The 18,971-nt window shown below is 55.0% G+C and overlaps 1 long non-coding RNA gene across 1 annotated transcript; it reads right to left on the reverse strand.

Moving 5' to 3' along the window:
• Nucleotides 1–268: 268 nt before the first annotated feature.
• Nucleotides 269–1,093, reverse strand: LOC113461030. Its single transcript, XR_003382961.2, has 2 exons — nucleotides 874–1,093; nucleotides 269–752 (listed from the first exon to the last, which is right to left on the reverse strand). It is a non-coding gene; the product is annotated as an uncharacterized LOC113461030 (long non-coding RNA).
• Nucleotides 1,094–18,971: the final 17,878 nt, after the last annotated feature.

The following is an 18,971-nucleotide window of genomic DNA, read 5'->3' on the forward strand; positions in this document are numbered from 1 at the left end:
AGATATGAATATCTTATGGCTGCCCAGCAATAAATCTAAAAGCCATCTAAAACCACTTTGCACTCCAAGAAGCCAAGCTGAACAATAGAACAAATCTGTATCACTTTTATCAAAACCCTGTCAGGATAAATAGATAATTCAAATACGCAGCGACTGGATTTAAGGACATACATGGCAGCAAGTCTACTGCCTATTCGAGCCAATGACATTCAAATGTCTTCAATATACTGTTAGTAGGAAGCCCATGGAATATTTTGCCAAACATATCTGAATAATCTGCGAAGTCACATCATAATACAGAATCTACCGTTTAAACAAACAGTACATACGAAGTTCATGAGAAATACAAACAATCATGGCTTAGCGCTAACATTTCGACAAACACCTCATACTCATTTAGATAAGCTAGTCTTACGAACATTTCAACCAAACAAGACCAAATTTTTAAGAAACATTTCAGCAAGCATCTTATGCCCACATAAATAGACTTTATGCTACAAGCATTTCAACTAAGATATGTCAGCAAATATTTAAATCATAGACCTATGGAATTCCAGAGATATTTGCGTTCTTCATAAAAAACATTTCAGCAAGCACCTTTTGCTCGGATCCCAGGTCGGACACAGAAGGCCAGCAAATGATGGAGCTTGGGATGCCGGGATGAATGATGACCTTACCACCTCCTCGCCGCCAATAAAGATGTCGTGGAGCCTTGCGGTTGTGTCAAAGCCTTGACACCCGTGGTGACATGACTGGAGAGAAAGAAATAAAGATGATAAGACAATGATGACACCAGCTTGGATTCTAGTGGAGTACGATATTCATTATAATCCAGGAGGAGGACGAACGAAGGAGGGAGAAGAAAATAACAACTTTGGAAGCACAGGGGCCGATCAGTGCAGCACAACACGAAGGCGGATAGAGATTAGAGAGGGGTGGTGGTGAGGAGGCGGATGGAAAAATACTTTGATTTGGTGAAAAAATTTGGAGATTTGGAAAGGAAAATGATTCAAAATTGAGTGGAAATGAACGCTAGACCTCTTATTTCCAAATAAGTTTGCGCTCTGTCACTGCACAAATGGGTAATAAAGCAGCATGACATTCTCGCAATAGAGTTTTCAAGTGTAGAATTTTTTAAAATAGAATTTTTATAAAATATTATTTATTATTTAGTAATTAAATTTTTAAAATACTGTAAAATTTTAATATATGTTTGGTAAATAAATTAAAAAAATATTTTTGGTATAACAAAATGATCATAAAAAATATTGCATAGTATTATACAACAAAACATAATAAAATATAATATATAAATATATAATATAGTATAATATTACTGTTGTTGCTGGAAACTGAACCCGGGGGTGACCAATGGCTGAGAAAGAGGAGCTCCGGTGAGTGGCGCATCGGCGGGCTGCATCCTCCGGAAGATCTGCAAAAAGCCGGTAGTCGGGGTTCTTGGCGCCGGCCCTCCGATGCTTAAATCAGAGGGAGGCTTTGTGGAGAAAGAGAGAGAGATATTGCATGCAGAAGTCAAAGAGCTAGAATCCCCTTCAAGAGGAAAAAGTTTTTCTTTTATAAAAGGGATACAGGGTTACCTGTGATGTGACTGTGCGAATTAATGAGTTACCGTCATGATTGGGCGTGATCGTGTGAATTAATGAGTTGTCATGGGTGACTGAACGAAGTTGAGTGAGTCAGCGAGTTGCCGTGGATGGCTTGAGATTTTAGGCTGGCTGAAGATCCGTGGAGATCGTACGCATTTAATTGTTGACAGTTGTAGCAGGGTATGGTTCCTGGTTGATATGTCGTGGCGTGGCCGGCAAGCAAAGCATGGTGCGGTGAGGCTGCTGCAGGGCATGGCCACAGCATGTGGACGACGAGCTCGGCCTTCTAGGCTCGGCCTGCATGAGCTCGGCTCAGCCTGCATGAGCTCGGCCTTCTGAGATCGGCTCGGTCTGCTGAGCTCGATCTTCTGAGCTCGGCCTTCTGAGATCGGCTCGGTCTTCTGAGCTCGGCCTGCATGAGCTCGGCTCCACCTGCATGAGCTCGGTCTGCATGAGCTCGGCCTGCATGAGCTCAGGCTTGCTGTCGGATTTGGATGCTTTAATTGTATTTGTGGGGTGGTCCATTTTCCCTCCAAACACTACTCTCCGACTTCGGAGTTCGAGCTGCTTTTTGGTTCGGGCAAAGGAAGTAGTCTAGTCGTCGATCATCCCGTAATATAGCCAAATGTCTATTGAGATATATGTGCTAAGTAGGGTGTACCACTCGTGCAGTCGGGGCTAACGGTGTCCAAGCCGAGATAAACGACTTTGCTTCGAGGTCGACTTCAACGGCCTTCTTTGGCTTGTGGTCGACTCAGCAGGATGCCCCCACTCAGATCGGGGTGCATCGTCGTAGGAGGCGTCGAATGACATCGAATGTCGTCGAAATATCGTCGAAGTGGCGTTGAATGTCGTCGAAATGGTGTCGAAGTATCGTCGAAGTGGCGTCGAATGTCGTCGAAATGGCGTTGAAGTGGCGTCGAAATGTCGTCAAAATATCGTCAAATGTCGTCGAAGTGGCGTCGAAGTATCGTCGAAGTGGCGTCGAAATGTCATCGAAATGGCGTCGAAGTATCGTCGAAGTGGCGTCGAAATGTCATCGAAATGGCGTTGAATGTCGCAAAATATGTTGTCGAAATGTCGTCGAAGTGGTGGCCTCGAGTTGGCGCCCTGTGCTTAGTCGGGGCATCCGAGCTTGGTCGGGGCATTATTAGAAATCCATAAAGAAGACGGGCCTCGTTCATTGGCAATCGTGCGCCCCTATTCGGAGCGGGGTGACGTTGGAGATAGAGATACCCGTAGGTCATCTTTTGCATTCTTCGACCTATTGCCATAGAGGCTTACAATCCTGTTTTAAAATTTCATAACTCTCCTCGTCCTGACCTCAGCTTTTATTTCTCTTCCCCTCCAACTCGTTGACATGAGACTCAGACTACTACTTCTCACTGGTTCCCTCCACATCCCACATCATTGCAGCGAGAGTCGTGCCTGATTTGAGATGGCTCGGGTAAAAGTCTCTTCCTCCGCTCAACGTGGCTCCCCGCGTCCCATGCTTTCGCAACCAAACCCATACATGGCTTGGGGAAACTCGAAGATGACGTTGAGCTCGTCATGCGTGGGTCTCGCATGTCGTGCGTGGAATTCGGAACCGCCGGGGCTCGTCGTGCATGGGCGGGCACGAACATGACAAGCTTCCTCCTCGTCGAGTGTGGGCCGCAGTGAGTGCTTGGACTTGTTGCACCAGCATGTCAAACTATTCAGAGTGGATCCATGGAGCTTGATCTGCCGGAGGCCTTGGTGATGGGTTCTGGACTGAGTGTCCAGGACTTGGTGCGCGATGTCAGGAGGCGTTAGAGGCTCCTTTACTCCTTAGCTTCATGGTTACAACTCGGGCCCTTCCTCTAGCGCCAACTGTTGCTGGAAATTGGACCCGGGGGTGACCACTGGCTGAGGAGAGAGAGCTCCGGTGAGTGGCGCGTCGGCGGGCTGCGTCCTTCAGAGGACCTACAAAAAGCCGGTGGCCAGGGTTCCCGGCGCTGGCCCTCCGATGCTTAAATCAGAGGGGGACTTTTGTAGAGAAAGAGAGAGATATTGCATGCAGGAGTCAAAGAGCCAGAATCCCCTTCAAGAGGAAGAAGTTTCCCTTTTATAGAAGGGATACAGGGTTACCTGTAATGTGACTGGACGAATTAATGAGTTACAGTCATGATTGGGCGTGATCGTGTGAATTAATGAGTTGCCGTGGATGGCTTGAGATTTTGGGCTGGCTGGATGTTCGTAGAGATCGTGCGCATTTAATTGTTGACAGTCGTAGCAGGATATGGTCCCTGATTGATATGTCGTGGCGTGGCCGGCAAGCAAAGCATGGTGCGGTGAGGCTGCTGCAGGGCATGGCCGCAGCATGTGGACGACGAGCTCGGCCTTCTGGGCTTGGCTTGCATGAGCTCAGCCTGCATGAGCTCGGCCTTCTGAGATCGGCTCGGTCCAGCCTGCATGAGCTCGGCTCGGCCTTCATGAGCTCGGTCTTCTGAGCTCGACCTGCATGAGCTCCAGCTTGCTTTCAGATTTGGATGCTTTAATTATATTTGTGGGGTGGTCCATTTTTCCCCCCAACAACTGTAATGGAGTATAATATTATTATACTATAGTAATATAATATTGTATACTATAACATAATAATATAACATAATTTGATATTATATAACATAATATATCAATGTACTAGGATATTGTTGCTGGTGGTCCAAACCGTGAACGATTGGCACTGCGGTGTGAACGGGGTTCCGTCTGAGTTGTCTTGGTTGGTGTTGGCTGCGCTCCACCTTCCGCCAAGAAACCTGCAAACAAGCCTTGCACCACCACCAGGGTGGTGATGGCCCTCCGACGGTCAAGTCAGAGGAGATTGGAGGAGGAGGAGAGGTGATAATCGCAAGTAAGAGAGTGCTCTGGGAGATATTGCTCACCTCCCCCCTTTCTCCCCCCAGCCGCATATATACCTGGCTGGGGGGTCTCTCAGGGGGGTTCGTTATCGTGGGGCACGATGGTGTGGCCACTGACATGGCCGTTACAGGGCGTCGTGGAGCAGCACCGGGTACGGCCACGTCAGGGCATAGTGGGGCTCCGCTTTGTACGGCTGATGCAGGAGATCGTGGAGCAGCATCAGATACAGCCGTTGCAGGGAGTAGTGGAGCAGGAGGCCGCGGCGTGCCTCTGGGGAATAGCCTGTCGTTATCAAGAGATCTCCGACTCGGGGTCGGAGCGCTGGATCAAGGGGCAGCCGACTCGGGGTCGGGCTGCGGAGCCGAGGATATCCGACTCGGGGTCGGATTGCTGGATCAAAGGGCAGCCGACTCGGGGTCGGGCTGCGGAGCCGAGGATATCCGACTCGGGGTCGGATTGCTGGATCAAAGGGCAGCAGACTCGGGGTCGGGCTGCGGAGCCAAGGATATCCGACTCGGGGTCGGATTGCTGGATCAAAGGGCAGCCATAGTCTTCCTGGGCGCGCGTGCCGGTCACGTGGGGCATGGCGGCTTATTTCCCCCGTAACAGTAGCCCCCCACTTCCGAGCCTGGAACCAGAAGGGGAACAGGTGAAGGGAGTGATGTTTCGGGATTGCCGCCGTTCCTCGGAGAGGCGCGCGCGCTTCGAGCTCCCCGCCCTTTTTATGGCGTATGGCGGTTATTGCTGACCCGGCAGTCTGAGGATTTCGGCGGACATCCTTCCTTAATGGTGTCGATTCGCCTTTGGGGCGCGAGCGACCCTTCGGCAGCCGGCGTCCTCTGGCGTCATTGAGGCGTCACTTGCCTTTCCGCCTATTTAATCGGGGGCCTTTCCCCGTCCGTCTTCTTCTTTACAGATATTTTCAAGTTTCCCCTTTGCGCCGCTGTTGCTGCCGTCGGACTGTTCGCTCGTTTCTCCTTTGGCGCTCTCGGAGCCGCTCTTACCTCTTTTCCGGTGAGTTTTCCCCATTCTTCAGCTTAGGGCTCTCCATACTTTCCCCTCTTATACTAGTGTACTCCAGTCGCTCCGGTCTTTCCCCCCTTCCTGTCCCCGTCCTGACCGTAGGTTTATTGGCCATTAGGAATGGGCGAAGTGAGGGCAGACCAAATTAAGTCGGAGCTGGTCGCCACAGACTTAGACAGACTCGTGGCTCGGTACCACCTTTCCGAGGCCTGCAACGCCACGCTCCCGGGGCCTGAGGAGAGGATGTCCCATCCTCCTCCAGGGAAGATCGCCATCAATGAGGGCATTCTCTAGGCCGGGTTCCGCTTTCCCCCTTCGGACTTGGTCATGCAGGTGCTACGGGGTTTAAGAGTGGCACCGACGCAACTGGTGCCGAACTCGTGGCGGGCCCTGACGGTCTTCCAGGTTCTCTGCCGTATGCACGAGATCCCCGCCACCCTGAATGTTTTTTGGGAGTTCTACAGCCTGAGCGGCCACCCCCAGGACAAAGGGTGGTGGTGCTTCGCAGCGCGGCGAGGATGCGGCCTTGTCAAGGAGGCTCCTACCTCCATTCACAAATGGAAGGAGCGCTTCTTTTTTGTTGATGCAGATCCCTCTTGGGAAATCAGGGTGACCTGGGAGACCCCGATGAAGTCTCCGATCGGCCTATCGAGACTGTCAAGGGAGGAGTCTGATGGCTTGGCCGCCTTGAAGGGGTTGGTTGCCGAGGGCCAGCTCCCCCCGGTGGCCCGCCTTATTTCCGAGGATACTTTGGTGAATGTCGGTCTGAGCTCGGTCCCCACCGACCGTGAGTCTGCCACCGATTCTTTCTTGACTTTTTCCCTTCTTTCGTCCCGTTCTTTCCTTTGGTTTCTCCGTCTCCGACTATCCCATCCTTTTTGCAGAGATCGACGACGTCATGCGGTCGGTGAAGACAAAGGCTGTTGGTAGGGCGTCCCTGCTGGAAGCAGCCCAGAGGAGGAAACGAGCTCTTCCGAGCGGGGCCCCACCGGCGAAGAAGTCCCGTAAGGAGGTGCCTCCGACGCCGACCGACGAGTCCGGGCCCACCGATCAGGGAGACGTCGTGGGCACGGACCGGCAGCTGACGCTGTATCAGCCCTCCGGTGGTAAGATTGCCGCTACTCCGGAGGTATCATCCGAGCCTGCCCGAGACGGACGGGTCGGACGTGATCGGTCCCCGACCCGGCCTTGGACTCGGTCGGCTCCTGATGACTCGAGGAGGGACGCGCCGAGGCCCCGACCGAGCGGGACCCTATCAATTCCTGGGGTGACCCCCGCCCCGAGCGCGATCGGCCGGACTCTTCCCCAGGCGATGGATAGGGGTAAGGCTGCAGAACCACCGTCCGGCTCTGGGGAGAAATCGGGGTCTGCCTTCACTACCGATGGCGCCCGAAATCTCATCGAAACAGTGCTGCTGGAGAAGGACCGTCGGCGGGTCCGGGAGTTGGAGGTCTCTGACGTTGGGGCTGCCAGCTGTGTCTGTCTTATGTCGGTGAGTGTTCTTCTGGCCGCTTTTCACCATTTATTGGCTCTGTTGTTCTCCGCCTGACTCCCTTATTTTTCCTATTTCTTAGCTCGCCCAGTACATGATCCGTCTGGAGGAGTGCTACAAGGAACAGGCGGGGCTTCTGGCGAAGGCCGAGGACCGGCTGAAAGCAGTGGAAAAGGGAGGCCAGGCTGTGGCAGGCAGGACAACCGGGGACTTCGAGGCGAGGCTCCGGGAGGCCGAAGAGCGGGCACTCGGCTTTGCTGCCCTCGAGAGGCAGCTGTTGGAGGCTCAGGAGCTTGCCTCGGGTCTCGAGGGCGAGGTCAAGAAGGCGGATGAGCGGGCCGAGAAGCAGTCCCGGAAGGCTGCCGACTACCGGGAGAGGTGGGAGAAGGCCCAGCGGTCAGCCGACAACGCCCGCGACCGAATTCGGTCTCTTGAAGCTAAGCTGGGCGAATTGGAGTCGGCCTTGGAGAAGTCCCGTGCGAGCGATCAGGAGCTTCATTCGCGCCTGACGGAGGCTGAGGCTGCTCGCATTGCTGCCGAAGCGAAGCACAAGGAGGCTCGGGCTGAGCTGCTGAGGGTCTCCACCGAGGCGGAAGGCCGGATTGTGGCGAAGGTCTTGGAGGCGAAAGCCCAGATTATGGAGCGGGCAGAGGCGGCACTGGCCGAGAGGAGTGCGGAAATCGGGCGTCAGGCGGTAGAGGCTTATCGCCAGTCCGCCGAGTTCGCTCATGATATGTCGGAGGCAGTACAGACCTATCGTCAGTCCGACGAGTTTGTCCGTGACGCGTCGGACGCGGGGGCCGAAGCCTTTATCTTAGGCTTCGAGGAGGGCCTGGCAAGGGTGTCGGCTAAGTACCCCAAAGTTGACCTGAGCGAGATTTCCCTTCTCGACTCCTCTCCGGCGCCATTGCCTGCTGGTTCTCCTGCTGCTTCCCTACCTCCTGCGGATGAGCCCGACGTTCCCGACCCGGGAGTTCCTCCAAGCTGACCTCTTGTACCTTTCGTTGTCTTCTCTTTTTTTTGTATACCGGGGTTTTGCCAAATTGTATGGGCCTCGGCCTTGAAACAATGAAAATTAATGCAAGTTGAATGTTTCTTCATCTCGCCTTCGTCCTTCTTTTTCTTTTAACTCTCGGTAGCGTCTTGCTGACTCCTGGCTCCCGAAATTCTTCCGGCGCTAGGCCAGGCATCCGAGGGTTAGGCCTCAGGAAACTCTTCCGGCGCTAAGCCAGGCATCCGAGGGTTGGGCCTCGGGAAATTCTTCCGGCGCTAAGCCAGGCATCCGAGGGTTAGGCCTCGGGAAATTCTTCCGGCGCTAAGCCAGGCATCCGAGGGTTAGGCCTCAGGAAACTCTTCCGGCGCTAAGCCAGGCATCCGAGGGTTAGGCCTCGGGAAATTCTTCCGGCGCTAAGCCAGGCATCCGAGGGTTAGGCCTCGGGAAATTCTTCCGGCGCTAAGCCAGGCATCCGAGGGTTAGGCCTCAGGAAACTCTTCCGGCGCTAAGCCAGGCATCCGAGGGTTAGGCCTCAGGAAATTCTTCCGGCGCTAAGCCAGGCATCCGAGGGTTAGGCCTCAGGAAATTCTTCCGGCGCTAAGCCAGGCATCCGAGGGTTAGGCCTCAGGAAACTCTTCCGGCGCTAAGCCAGGCATCCGAGGGTTAGGCCTCAGGAAATTCTTCCGGCGCTAAGCCAGGCATCCGAGGGTTAGGCCTCAGGAAATCCTTCCGGCGCCAAGCCAGGCATCCGAGGGTTAGACCTCAGGAAATTCCACTCGTTGGTCGACCAAGGCTGACGCATGCCGAGGCAACTGGTCGGGGCTTCAGGCTAGTCTGCTCCCGGGATGGTCATCGGGTTAGCCTGGCATCCGAGGGCCGAGCCTCGGGACCTTCCACTCGTTGGTCGGCCAAGGCTGGCGCAAGCCGAGGCGACCGGTCGGGGCTTCCGGCTAGTCTGCTCCCGGGATGATCATCGGGCTAGCCAGGCATCCGAGGGCCGTCAAGCCTCAGGAAATTCCGCTCGTTGGTCGGCCAAGGCTGGCGCAAGCCGAGGCGACCGGTCGGGGCTTCAGGCTAGTCTGCTCCCGGGATGATCGTCGGGTTAGCCTGGCATCCGAGGGTTGTCAAGCCTCAGAAAATTCCGCTCGTTGGTCGGCCAAGGCTGGCGCAAGCCGAGGCGACCGGTCGGGGCTTCAGGCTAGTCTGCTCCCGGGATGATCGTCGGGTTAGCCTGGCATCCGAGGGTTGTCAATCCTCAGGAAATTCCGCTCGTTGGTCGGCCAAGGCTGGCGCAAGCCGAGGCGACCGGTCGGGGCTTCAGGCTAGTCTGCTCCCGGGATGATCGTCGGGTTAGCCTGGCATCCGAGGGCCGAGCCTCGGGGCATTCCGCTCGTTGGTCGGCCAAGGCTGGCGCAAGCCGAGGCGACCGGTCGGGGCTTCAGGCTAGTCTGCTCCCGGGATGATCATCGGGTTAGCCTGGCATCCGAGGGCCGAGCCTCGGGGCATTCCACTCGTTGGTCGGCCAAGGCTGGCGCAAGCCGAGGCGACCGGTCGGGGCTTCCGGCTAGTCTGCTCCCGGGATGATCATCGGGCTAGCCAGGCATCCGAGGGCCGAGCCTCGGGGCATTCCACTCGTTGGTCGGCCAAGGCTGGCGCAAGCCGAGGCGACCGGTCGGGGCTTCCGGCTAGTCTGCTCCCGGGATGATCATCGGGCTAGCCAGGCATCCGAGGGCCGTGCCTCGGAAAATTCCGCTCGCTGCTCGTGCGCTTGTCGCTCGCTGCCCGACGGGGTTTCTCCGTGGCCAGCCGCGATCATGTTTCTCCTTTTCTCTAAGCGTTGCCTGGGGGAACACGAGAAGGGCATTAAACGCTAATTAATGCGTTACCTGGGAAATCGGATCACCAGCTGCTGCTTGTGAGGAGTGTTAGTTGAGCGGCCGCGATACGCGGGTTCTTCGAGGAGGATACGGCCTGGGCGCGAGCGGAGATATGTGGACCTAGGGGTACATGACACCCGGATTGTCCTGCACAAAGAATGCGGTTTAAGGAGAATGACGCTTAGGAAATCGCGGGGAGATACGCCTCGGGAGTCGGAACGGCTCCGGTTTCAATGCGCCTGCATTTATTGGAGCCACCCGCATCGGAACGACCAGGGGGCCGCAGTTTCGGCTATAAATACAGGTGCAGGTACGATGGAGTTTGCCAAGCCGGAGCTGTTCAGGTTGCCATGGATCGCGGACCTCCTCCTTGGCATATGACTGAGAGACTCCTGTTGAAGGAAAGGGGAGATGCTCCCCTTGCGACTTCAGCCAACTAGCCGTTTCATCTGGGATCAACAAGGAGGGTCTTCCCGGCGGAGCTCCGCTCTAGGCGTTTTATCCGGGATCAGATCTCCCCTCCTTGAAGTTCAGCCTCCCGATTGAGCTCTGCACCAGACGCTCAGTCCGGGACCGCGCCTCCATATGCTCTTCCCCCTCGTATTCCTTCTCTTTCCTACCACTGGGGAGGATGAGAATATCCTTTGGAGGCGGCGTTCCCCTGGGGGCAGCGGGAGCTTCTTCTGCGGCGGCTCCTCGTCTTTTTGGTGAGGTGCTGGATGGCGCCTCCGGTTAGAAGCACCCACTTCCGGTGGGATTGCAGCTGCTTTGGGTTGAGGGTTTGGGATCCTCGGTCCTCAGCTCCACAGATTCTCCACCTCTTCTTTGCTTTCTTTACTCCCTAATTCCCCTCTGGGAATTCCTTGTAATCACACGAGCACGCCATTGTAACCAGAAATTATTGAAATGAAAAGTGTTGCACCTTTTCAAATTGTCTTTCTGGCCTTGTTGTTCTATTGGTAATACATCCGCAGGTTAGCGGAATTCCAGCCCCTTGGAATTTCTCGGCCGTCTAGGGCTTCCAACTGGTAGGAGCCAGGTCGGTTTACCCAACGAACTTTATACGGGCCTTCCCAATTCGGCGCTAGCTTCCCACCTTCCGTAGGTTGAGATGCCTTAGCTCGCCTCAGCACCAGATCTTCAATTCTGAAAAGCTTCGGTCGGACTTTGGAGTTGTAATATCGGGCCACCCTCCGCTGATACATTGCCATCCGAACCTGCGCCATTTCCCTTGCTTCTTCCAAGAGATCCAGGTTCCCTCGGAGTTGCTCCGAGTTGGCCTCGGGTCGGTGTGCGGCTACCCGAGGTGAGGGAAGTCCGAGCTCTACGGGGACAACGGCTTCCGTGCCATAGGTTAGGCTGAAAGGCGTCTCCCCGGTAGGAGTCCGATGCGTGGTCCGATACGCCCAAAGGACATTCTCGAGTTTCTCGACCCAAGCTTGCCCCGTCCGTCCGATCCGCGCTTTGATACCTTGGAGGATTGTCCGATTTGTGACCTCGGCCTCGCCGTTGGTTTGGGGATGCGACACGGACGTGAACCGATGTTCGATCCCGAACTCCTCGCAGAAGTCTCGGAAATGCTTGTTATCAAACTGTCGACCGTTATCCGAGATGAGGACCCGAGGTACCCCAAATCGGACAATGATGTTCTTCTTTACGAACTTCCGGACTTGCGCCTCCGTGATGGTGGCCAGTGGCTCTGCCTCCACCCACTTGGTGAAGTAGTCGATGACGACAATCAAAAATTTCCGCTGGGCCGAAGCGATGGGGAATGGTCCGAGGATATCCATTCCCCACTGTGCAAAGGGCCAGGGGGCGGTGATTGGCGCCAAGGGAACAGAGGGGACTCTCTGGATGTTGGCGTGGCGCTGGCAGGCGTCGCATTTCCGTACGTGATCCTTTGAGTCTTCCAATAAGGTCGGCCAATAGTAGCCTTGCCTCATGATCTTATGTGCCAGGGACCTAGCCCCCAGGTGCGATCCGCAGATGCCTTCGTGGACTTCGCTGAGGGCGTAAGCCGCTTCCGAAGGGCGGAGGCACCTTAAGAGGGGGGCGGTGAACGAGGTCCGATACAGCCTCCCTTCGTAGAGTACGTAGTGGGCGGACTTCATAACAAGTCGCCGAGCTTGATCTTCATCTTCGGGGAGGATCTCTTCGGCGAGGTAAGCTACAAGCGGGTCCATCCAAGATGGTTCCGGATCAATTGCCATTACCGCTTCAGCCTCGCCGATGCTCGGGGCATCTAGGGTCTTCAGGTATATCGCCCTTGACAAGTTGTGTGCCTCAGCGCCCACCAAGCGGGACAACCTGTCGGCCCTAGCATTTTCGCTCCTTGGGACCTGCTGAATGTCAATACTGCCGAGGTCGGGAATGAGTGCTTGCACCTTCCGGACGTAGCTCTGCATGGTCGGGCTCCGTGCCTCGAACTCCCCTCGAACCTGCCCGACCACCAGCTGGGAGTCGGTGAAGACCTTCAGACGCCGGATGCCGAGCTCCTTGGCGAGTTTGAGTCCCGTGACTAGGGCCTCGTACTCCGCCTCATTGTTGGTCACTGGAAATCCGAACCTCAAGGCATACTCGGCTATCACTCCATCGGGATTGGTAAGGACCAGCCCAGCCCCTCCACCTTCAGGGTTCGACGACCCGTCAATGTGGAGCGTCCAGATCGGGAGATCGAGGCTGGGTGTTTCCGGCGGCCTAGGTTCCGTCTCCTGCACAGTGCACTCAGCGAGAAAGTCCGCGAGCACCTGGGCCTTGATGGCGGGCCGGGGCTGGTAGCGGATGTCGAACTCACCAAGTTCTACTGCCCACTTCACCAGCCGTCCCGCATTCTCAGGATTGCTGAGGATCTGCCGCAGTGGTTGATCGGTCAAAAGGGTGACAGAATGAGCCTGGAAATAGGGGCGAAGCCTCCTGGTCGCAGTCAGCAGCGCGAAGGCGATCTTTTCAGCCTTCTTGTACCGCGTCTCGGCATCCCGGAGGACTCGGCTGGTGTAGTACACGGGCTTCTGAAGTTTTGCCTCTTTCCGAACCAGTACTGCGCTGACTGCGGTTGGGGAGACCGCCAGGTAAAGGTAGAGCATCTCCCCCTCTTGCGGCTTGGACAGCAGGGGAGGAGACGCCATGTACTCCTTGAGCTGGTCGAACGCCACTTGACATTCAGCCGTCCAGAGGAAGTCTTTCGGGCGCTTCAACACCTTGAAGAACGGTTGGCAGCGTTCGGCCGATTTTGCCACAAATCGTCCGAGCGCGGCGACCCTCCCAGCGAGCTCCTGAACCTCCTTCACTTTGGTCGGAGGGGACATATCTTGGATGGCCTTGATTTTGTCCGGGTTGGCCTCGATCCCCCGCTGGTTGACAATGAAGCCGAGGAACCTCCCGGCCGAAGCACCAAAGGCGCACTTCGCTGGGTTTAGCTTCATACGAAACTTCCGCAAGGTGGCGAAGGTCTCCTCCAGATCCGCAATGTGCTGATTCGCATGGCGGCTCTTTACCAGCATATCGTCCACGTACACCTCCATGTTCCGGCCGATCTGCTCCTTGAAGATTTTATTGACGAGGCGCTGGTAAGTAGCGCCAGCGTTCTTCAGACCGAAGGGCATTACCTTGTAACAGTACAGCCCCCTGTCTGTTATGAAGGCCGTTTTCTCCTCGTCCTGTGGAGCCATCATTATTTGGTTGTAGCCGGAGAAGGCGTCCATGAAAGACAGCAGCTGATATCCGGAAGTCGCGTCGACCAGTTGGTCTATTCGCGGGAGCGGAAAGCTATCCTTGGGGCACGCCTTGTTCAGGTCGGTGTAGTCGACGCACATCCTCCACTTCCCGCTCGCCTTCCGGACAAGTACGACGTTTGCCAGCCACTCGGGGTAGCTCACTTCCCTTATGAAACCTGCCTCCAAGAGTTTGTCTACCTCCTGGTCGACCACCCGGATCCGATCCGGGGCACAGTGTCTCTTCTTTTGCTTTACTGGTCGGTGGGTTGGGTCGACGTTGAGGGCGTGAGAAATGACCTCCGGGTCGATCCCAGGTACATCGGCCGCCGACCAGGCAAACACATCAGCATTGGCTCGGAGGAATTCCACTAACCGGAGCCGAGCTTCCAAGTCGAGGTTGGCACCGACCCGGACCGTGCGGTCCGGGCGGCCTTCTTCGAGGGGAACTTCGATTACGCCCTCGGCCGGCTCCCCGTGCCGCAAGGCCACTTCGTCTCTGGCGTCAAGAGACTCGACGCTTAGGGCCTCCATGGGCTTCTTCCCTTTGAGAGTTGCTAGGAAACACTGCCGTGCGGTTGGTTGGTCACCTCGGACCTCTCCAATCCCGGCCGCCGTGGGGAACCGCATGAGCAAATGGTAGGTAGAAACCACCGCGCGAAGGGCGTTCAGTCCGGGTCGTCCGAGGATAGCGTTGTAGGCCGAGGGGACACGGACGACCAAGAACCCGAGTCGCACCGTGGCTTCTGCGGGTGCAACGCCCGCAGTCACAGGCAGCTCAATGACACCTTCGGCCGAGATAGCGTCTCCAGTGAATCCTATGAGGGGGGTGGATGTTTTGTGCAACAATTGTCGGGACAAGCTCATCTTTTGGAAGGCCTCGTAATACAAAATATCAGCTGAGCTTCCACTATCCACAAGAACACGCCTTACATCATAGTTCGCCATAGTGAGAGAGATCACCATGGCGTCATCGTGGGGAGTCTGAACCCCCTTTACATCTTCATCACAAAAAGTGATTACATTTCCGACCCGCTGCCTCTTCGCGACGGCCACTCCTGATGCTTCCGCCGAGCCCCCTGCGTTCCTCTCGGGCCGAGAGCAGCCCCCAGTGATGGTGTGGATCACTCCCGCAACGGGTCGATTCTGCTCCCGAGGCTCCTGAGGGGCCGGGTCGGCCGGACGCGGGTCTGCCGGGGGACGTCGGTCGTTTACATATCGACCGAGACGCCCTCGGCGAATGAGAGCCTCGATCTCGTCCCGAAGCTGGAAGCAGTCTTCGGTATCGTGGCCGTGGTCTCGGTGGTACTCACAGTACGCCCGAGAAGGCCTCCTCCCAGGGATCTTCTTCATCTGCCTCGGGACCGGGAGGTCCTCCCGCCCCTTGACCTCCATGAGGATCTGGGCCCGGGGGGCCAGGAGTGGGGTGTACCGGTTGAAGCGTCGGTGCGGAGAACGAGGGCGTGTGGCGCCGTGGTTCCTTGCTGGTGACGGGCTTCTGCGCCGGCGTTGAGGCGTCGGGCTCCTCCTCTGGGGTGCCTCTTTTCGCCTTTTCTTCCCGGGCTTTAGAGGGGCCTCGGCGGCCTCCTTGTTCCGGTGGGATGCTGCCTCCTCGGCGTCTGCATACTGGTTTGCCCGAGATAACAGCTCCGGGAAGCTCCGCGGCAGGCGTTTGTCCAGGGAGAAGGTGAGTCTGCCCTTCCGGAAGCCACGCTTCAGGGCTGAGAGAGCCACTTCCTGGCTCAGGTTCCGGACCTCCAGTGTAGCCTTGTTGAAGCGGGTGAGATAATCCCGCAGGCTTTCTCCCTCGTTTTGCCGGACATCAAAGAGGGAGTCGGAGACCAGTCGCCGCCTGCTACTAACGGCGAAATGGCTGATGAAGAAGCGGGTGAACTGGTCGAAGGACTGGATGGAGTTAGCCTCCAGGCCGGCGAACCATGCCCTTGCCGGGCCACGGAGGGTCGCCGGGAAGGCCTTGCAGAGGAGCGGATCCGATGCTCCATGGAGGAGCATAAGAGTCCTGAAACTCTCCACGTGGTCCCGCGGGTCCGCCGCCCCGTCGTAGGGTCCGATCGCCGGCATTTTGAACCCCGGCGGGTTCGGGGTCCGCAGGATCCTCGAGGCAAGCGCCGGCTGGGAGGAGATCTCCAAGTCAGCGAAGGGATCTTTGAAGTGGCCCTTCAGGACCTGGAGTTGTCTGTGGAGATCGTCCACCCGCCGGTCCAGAGAGCGCGACCGGTGGGTGGGGGACAAGGAGCGGCGCGAGGGGGACCGACTGGAGTGCGGGCCCCTCGAGGACTGGGGTGTCTGAGAACGCGCCCGGGTCCGCCTCTCGTACCCCGCACAGCTCCGATGAGAAGGTCCTGGCAGAATGGACCGTACTCGAGAATCCTCCTCGCGCCGGCGCTCCTCTCCATGGGAGAGGAAGGAGCGCGGGTTGTGAGGAAGAGGCGAGTGCTCGGGGGGCAGCGGCTCCTGAGCCCGTTGCGGCACCCGAGAGATCACACCCTGCAGATTCTGCACTGCCTCCGCGAGGGTGCGAACCTGCTGGGCTAGCTGGTTGAACTGAGCAGCTTCGACCGTCTGAATGGGAGAAGGGGCGGTGGAGTGCTGCTGAGAGTGCGTTGGGGACGCAGCAGCCTCTCGGCCGGAGGCGCGAGAGGCTCCGCGACCGGAAGCATTGGAAGCTCCACGACCACCTCGCCGTGCCATTACGATCGTTCTAAGATTCGGGCCCTCCTTCTAGCGCCAACTGTTGCTGGTGGTCCAAACCGTGAACGATTGGCACTGCGGTGTGAACGGGGTTCCGTCTGAGTTGTCTTGGTTGGTGTTGGCTGCGCTCCACCTTCCGCCAAGAAACCTGCAAACAAGCCTTGCACCACCACCAGGGTGGTGATGGCCCTCCGACGGTCAAGTCAGAGGAGATTGGAGGAGGAGGAGAGGTGATAATCGCAAGTAAGAGAGTGCTCTGGGAGATATTGCTCACCTCCCCCCTTTCTCCCCCCAGCCGCATATATACCTGGCTGGGGGGTCTCTCAGGGGGGTTCGTTATCGTGGGGCACGATGGTGTGGCCACTGACATGGCCGTTACAGGGCGTCGTGGAGCAGCACCGGGTACGGCCACGTCAGGGCATAGTGGGGCTCCGCTTTGTACGGCTGATGCAGGAGATCGTGGAGCAGCATCAGATACAGCCGTTGCAGGGAGTAGTGGAGCAGGAGGCCGCGGCGTGCCTCTGGGGAATAGCCTGTCGTTATCAAGAGATCTCCGACTCGGGGTCGGAGCGCTGGATCAAGGGGCAGCCGACTCGGGGTCGGGCTGCGGAGCCGAGGATATCCGACTCGGGGTCGGATTGCTGGATCAAAGGGCAGCCGACTCGGGGTCGGGCTGCGGAGCCGAGGATATCCGACTCGGGGTCGGATTGCTGGATCAAAGGGCAGCCATAGTCTTCCTGGGCGCGCGTGCCGGTCACGTGGGGCATGGCGGCTTATTTCCCCCGTAACAGATATAATATAATATAATATTATTTTTATAATATAATACAATAGTAAAAATATAAAATATTAAAATTATTATTATACATTAATATTATTATTATTATTTTTGTAATTATTATATTTTATTATGGGTATTTTGGTCCAAAAAAGAAAAATTTTATAACTCAAAACAGCTTTTCGACGGGGCCTACTTTTTCAAAAAAACTCCAAACTGAAGCTTCTTCCTAAAAGCTATTTTAGCTCTTTCGTAAAGCTAAAACAGCTTTCCAATTTTTTTATTAAATATCTCTATTCCATCTAAAAATATTTTTAGAGAGTCAGAAAATACTTTATAGCTCCCCAAAAGCTCTACCAAACAGAGTCTGAGCTCAAATAGGTTAGGTGAGTAATCTATAATTGCCTTTAAAATAATTAAGAAATGTTGGATTGTTCCTCGTCAATATAATAACATTGGCATATGGAAGCAAGAGCATTATAATGAGTTGTTGCAACAAATTATGGGAGAAGATTCTGTCATGATGCAAAGTGTTGAGGAAAAAATGGATTGTCCCGAAGCACGTGGACGTGTCGCCGGCACGTGATGCCAGGCGTCAAGGCGCCCGGCCTCAAGGTGCCCGACCTCGGCATCCCCGACTTCAGTAGGCCAAGCCGAGTTCATGAAGGCAGAGCCGACCTGACAAAGCCAACCTTGTCGTCCACATGCTGCGGCCACGTCCTACAGCAGCCTCACCACATCATGCTTTGCTCGCCAGCCACGCCACAACATATCAACTAGGGACCACGCCCTGCTATGACTGTCAACCATTAAATGCGCACGATCTCCATGAACCTCCAGCCTATTCAAAATCTCAGACCATCCACGGTAACTCATCATCGAGATATTGGACATAGAATGCCAATCTTAAAAATGTAAAAAAAAAAGGAGTAATCAGCTGTGACACGTTCACTAAAAAAAAATCCTTTTGTAGCTAATCATTTATCGGAAAAAATGGAAAAACTTTCCACCTGTTGACTATATATTGCCTTCTGCCGATGGCAACTTCAGTAGATTGTTACACTCGTGCTTGGGAAAAGACCGACCTATGAAAATTTCCATCTTTCCTTGAGGAAGCGAAGACCCCAACTAGGCTTGTTGATGAAAAATGGAATGGTATAAAATGAAATTATAGCAAACTCTATATAAAGGAAAGCAAACCATATATAGCTTATTCAAAAATGGTGCAAAATGCATAAAAGTTTTTATAGAGTATTCATAAAAGAGCGGATATTGAACTTTTTTAATGGATAAAGAACCGCTTAGAATGGCGGGCATACATGAAAAGCTTATTGGCCCTAAAAAAAAGTGTTTAATAAGAAAACTCAATGACAGAGCCTTGCGGGCTCATTCGGTCCCTAACGGAGATGACTCCCTTGTTCTTGTTGAGGCGTCCTTACCCAAACTTTTTTGGTTCACCCCAACATTACCCACTTGTCTGACTGTTGCTAAGCAGTTTTTGGATATCAAACGGACCTCCCCAGATGGTAATCTTAATGTGGCCGATTTACCCTCTTTTGCAATCAGTTTCGCTACAGCACCTGCTGCTCTAGCTAATTGTCCACCCTTTCAGCTAAGTATCCCGCTCTTCCCTTGAGTAGACAACACAAACAAGGTAGCCATTCCCTCATGATGGAATGTCGACTTTCTCAACTACGTTCGGTCACCCACAACAACTCATTGGCTCCGATCCTGTCCTCTATGGCAACGCAATAATTCAGATGACCACACTCAATCATGATGGTAACTCATTTAATTCTTCCAGTCACATCACAGGTAACCCTGTATCCCTCCGATAAAAGGAGAACTTCTTCCTCTTTAAAAGGGATTTTTCTTCTTGATCTTGACTCTGAGATCTC

The sequence above is a fragment of the Phoenix dactylifera genome, unplaced genomic scaffold (genome assembly GCF_009389715.1).
Source record: "Phoenix dactylifera cultivar Barhee BC4 unplaced genomic scaffold, palm_55x_up_171113_PBpolish2nd_filt_p 001946F, whole genome shotgun sequence".
Lineage (NCBI taxonomy): Eukaryota > Viridiplantae > Streptophyta > Magnoliopsida > Arecales > Arecaceae > Phoenix > Phoenix dactylifera.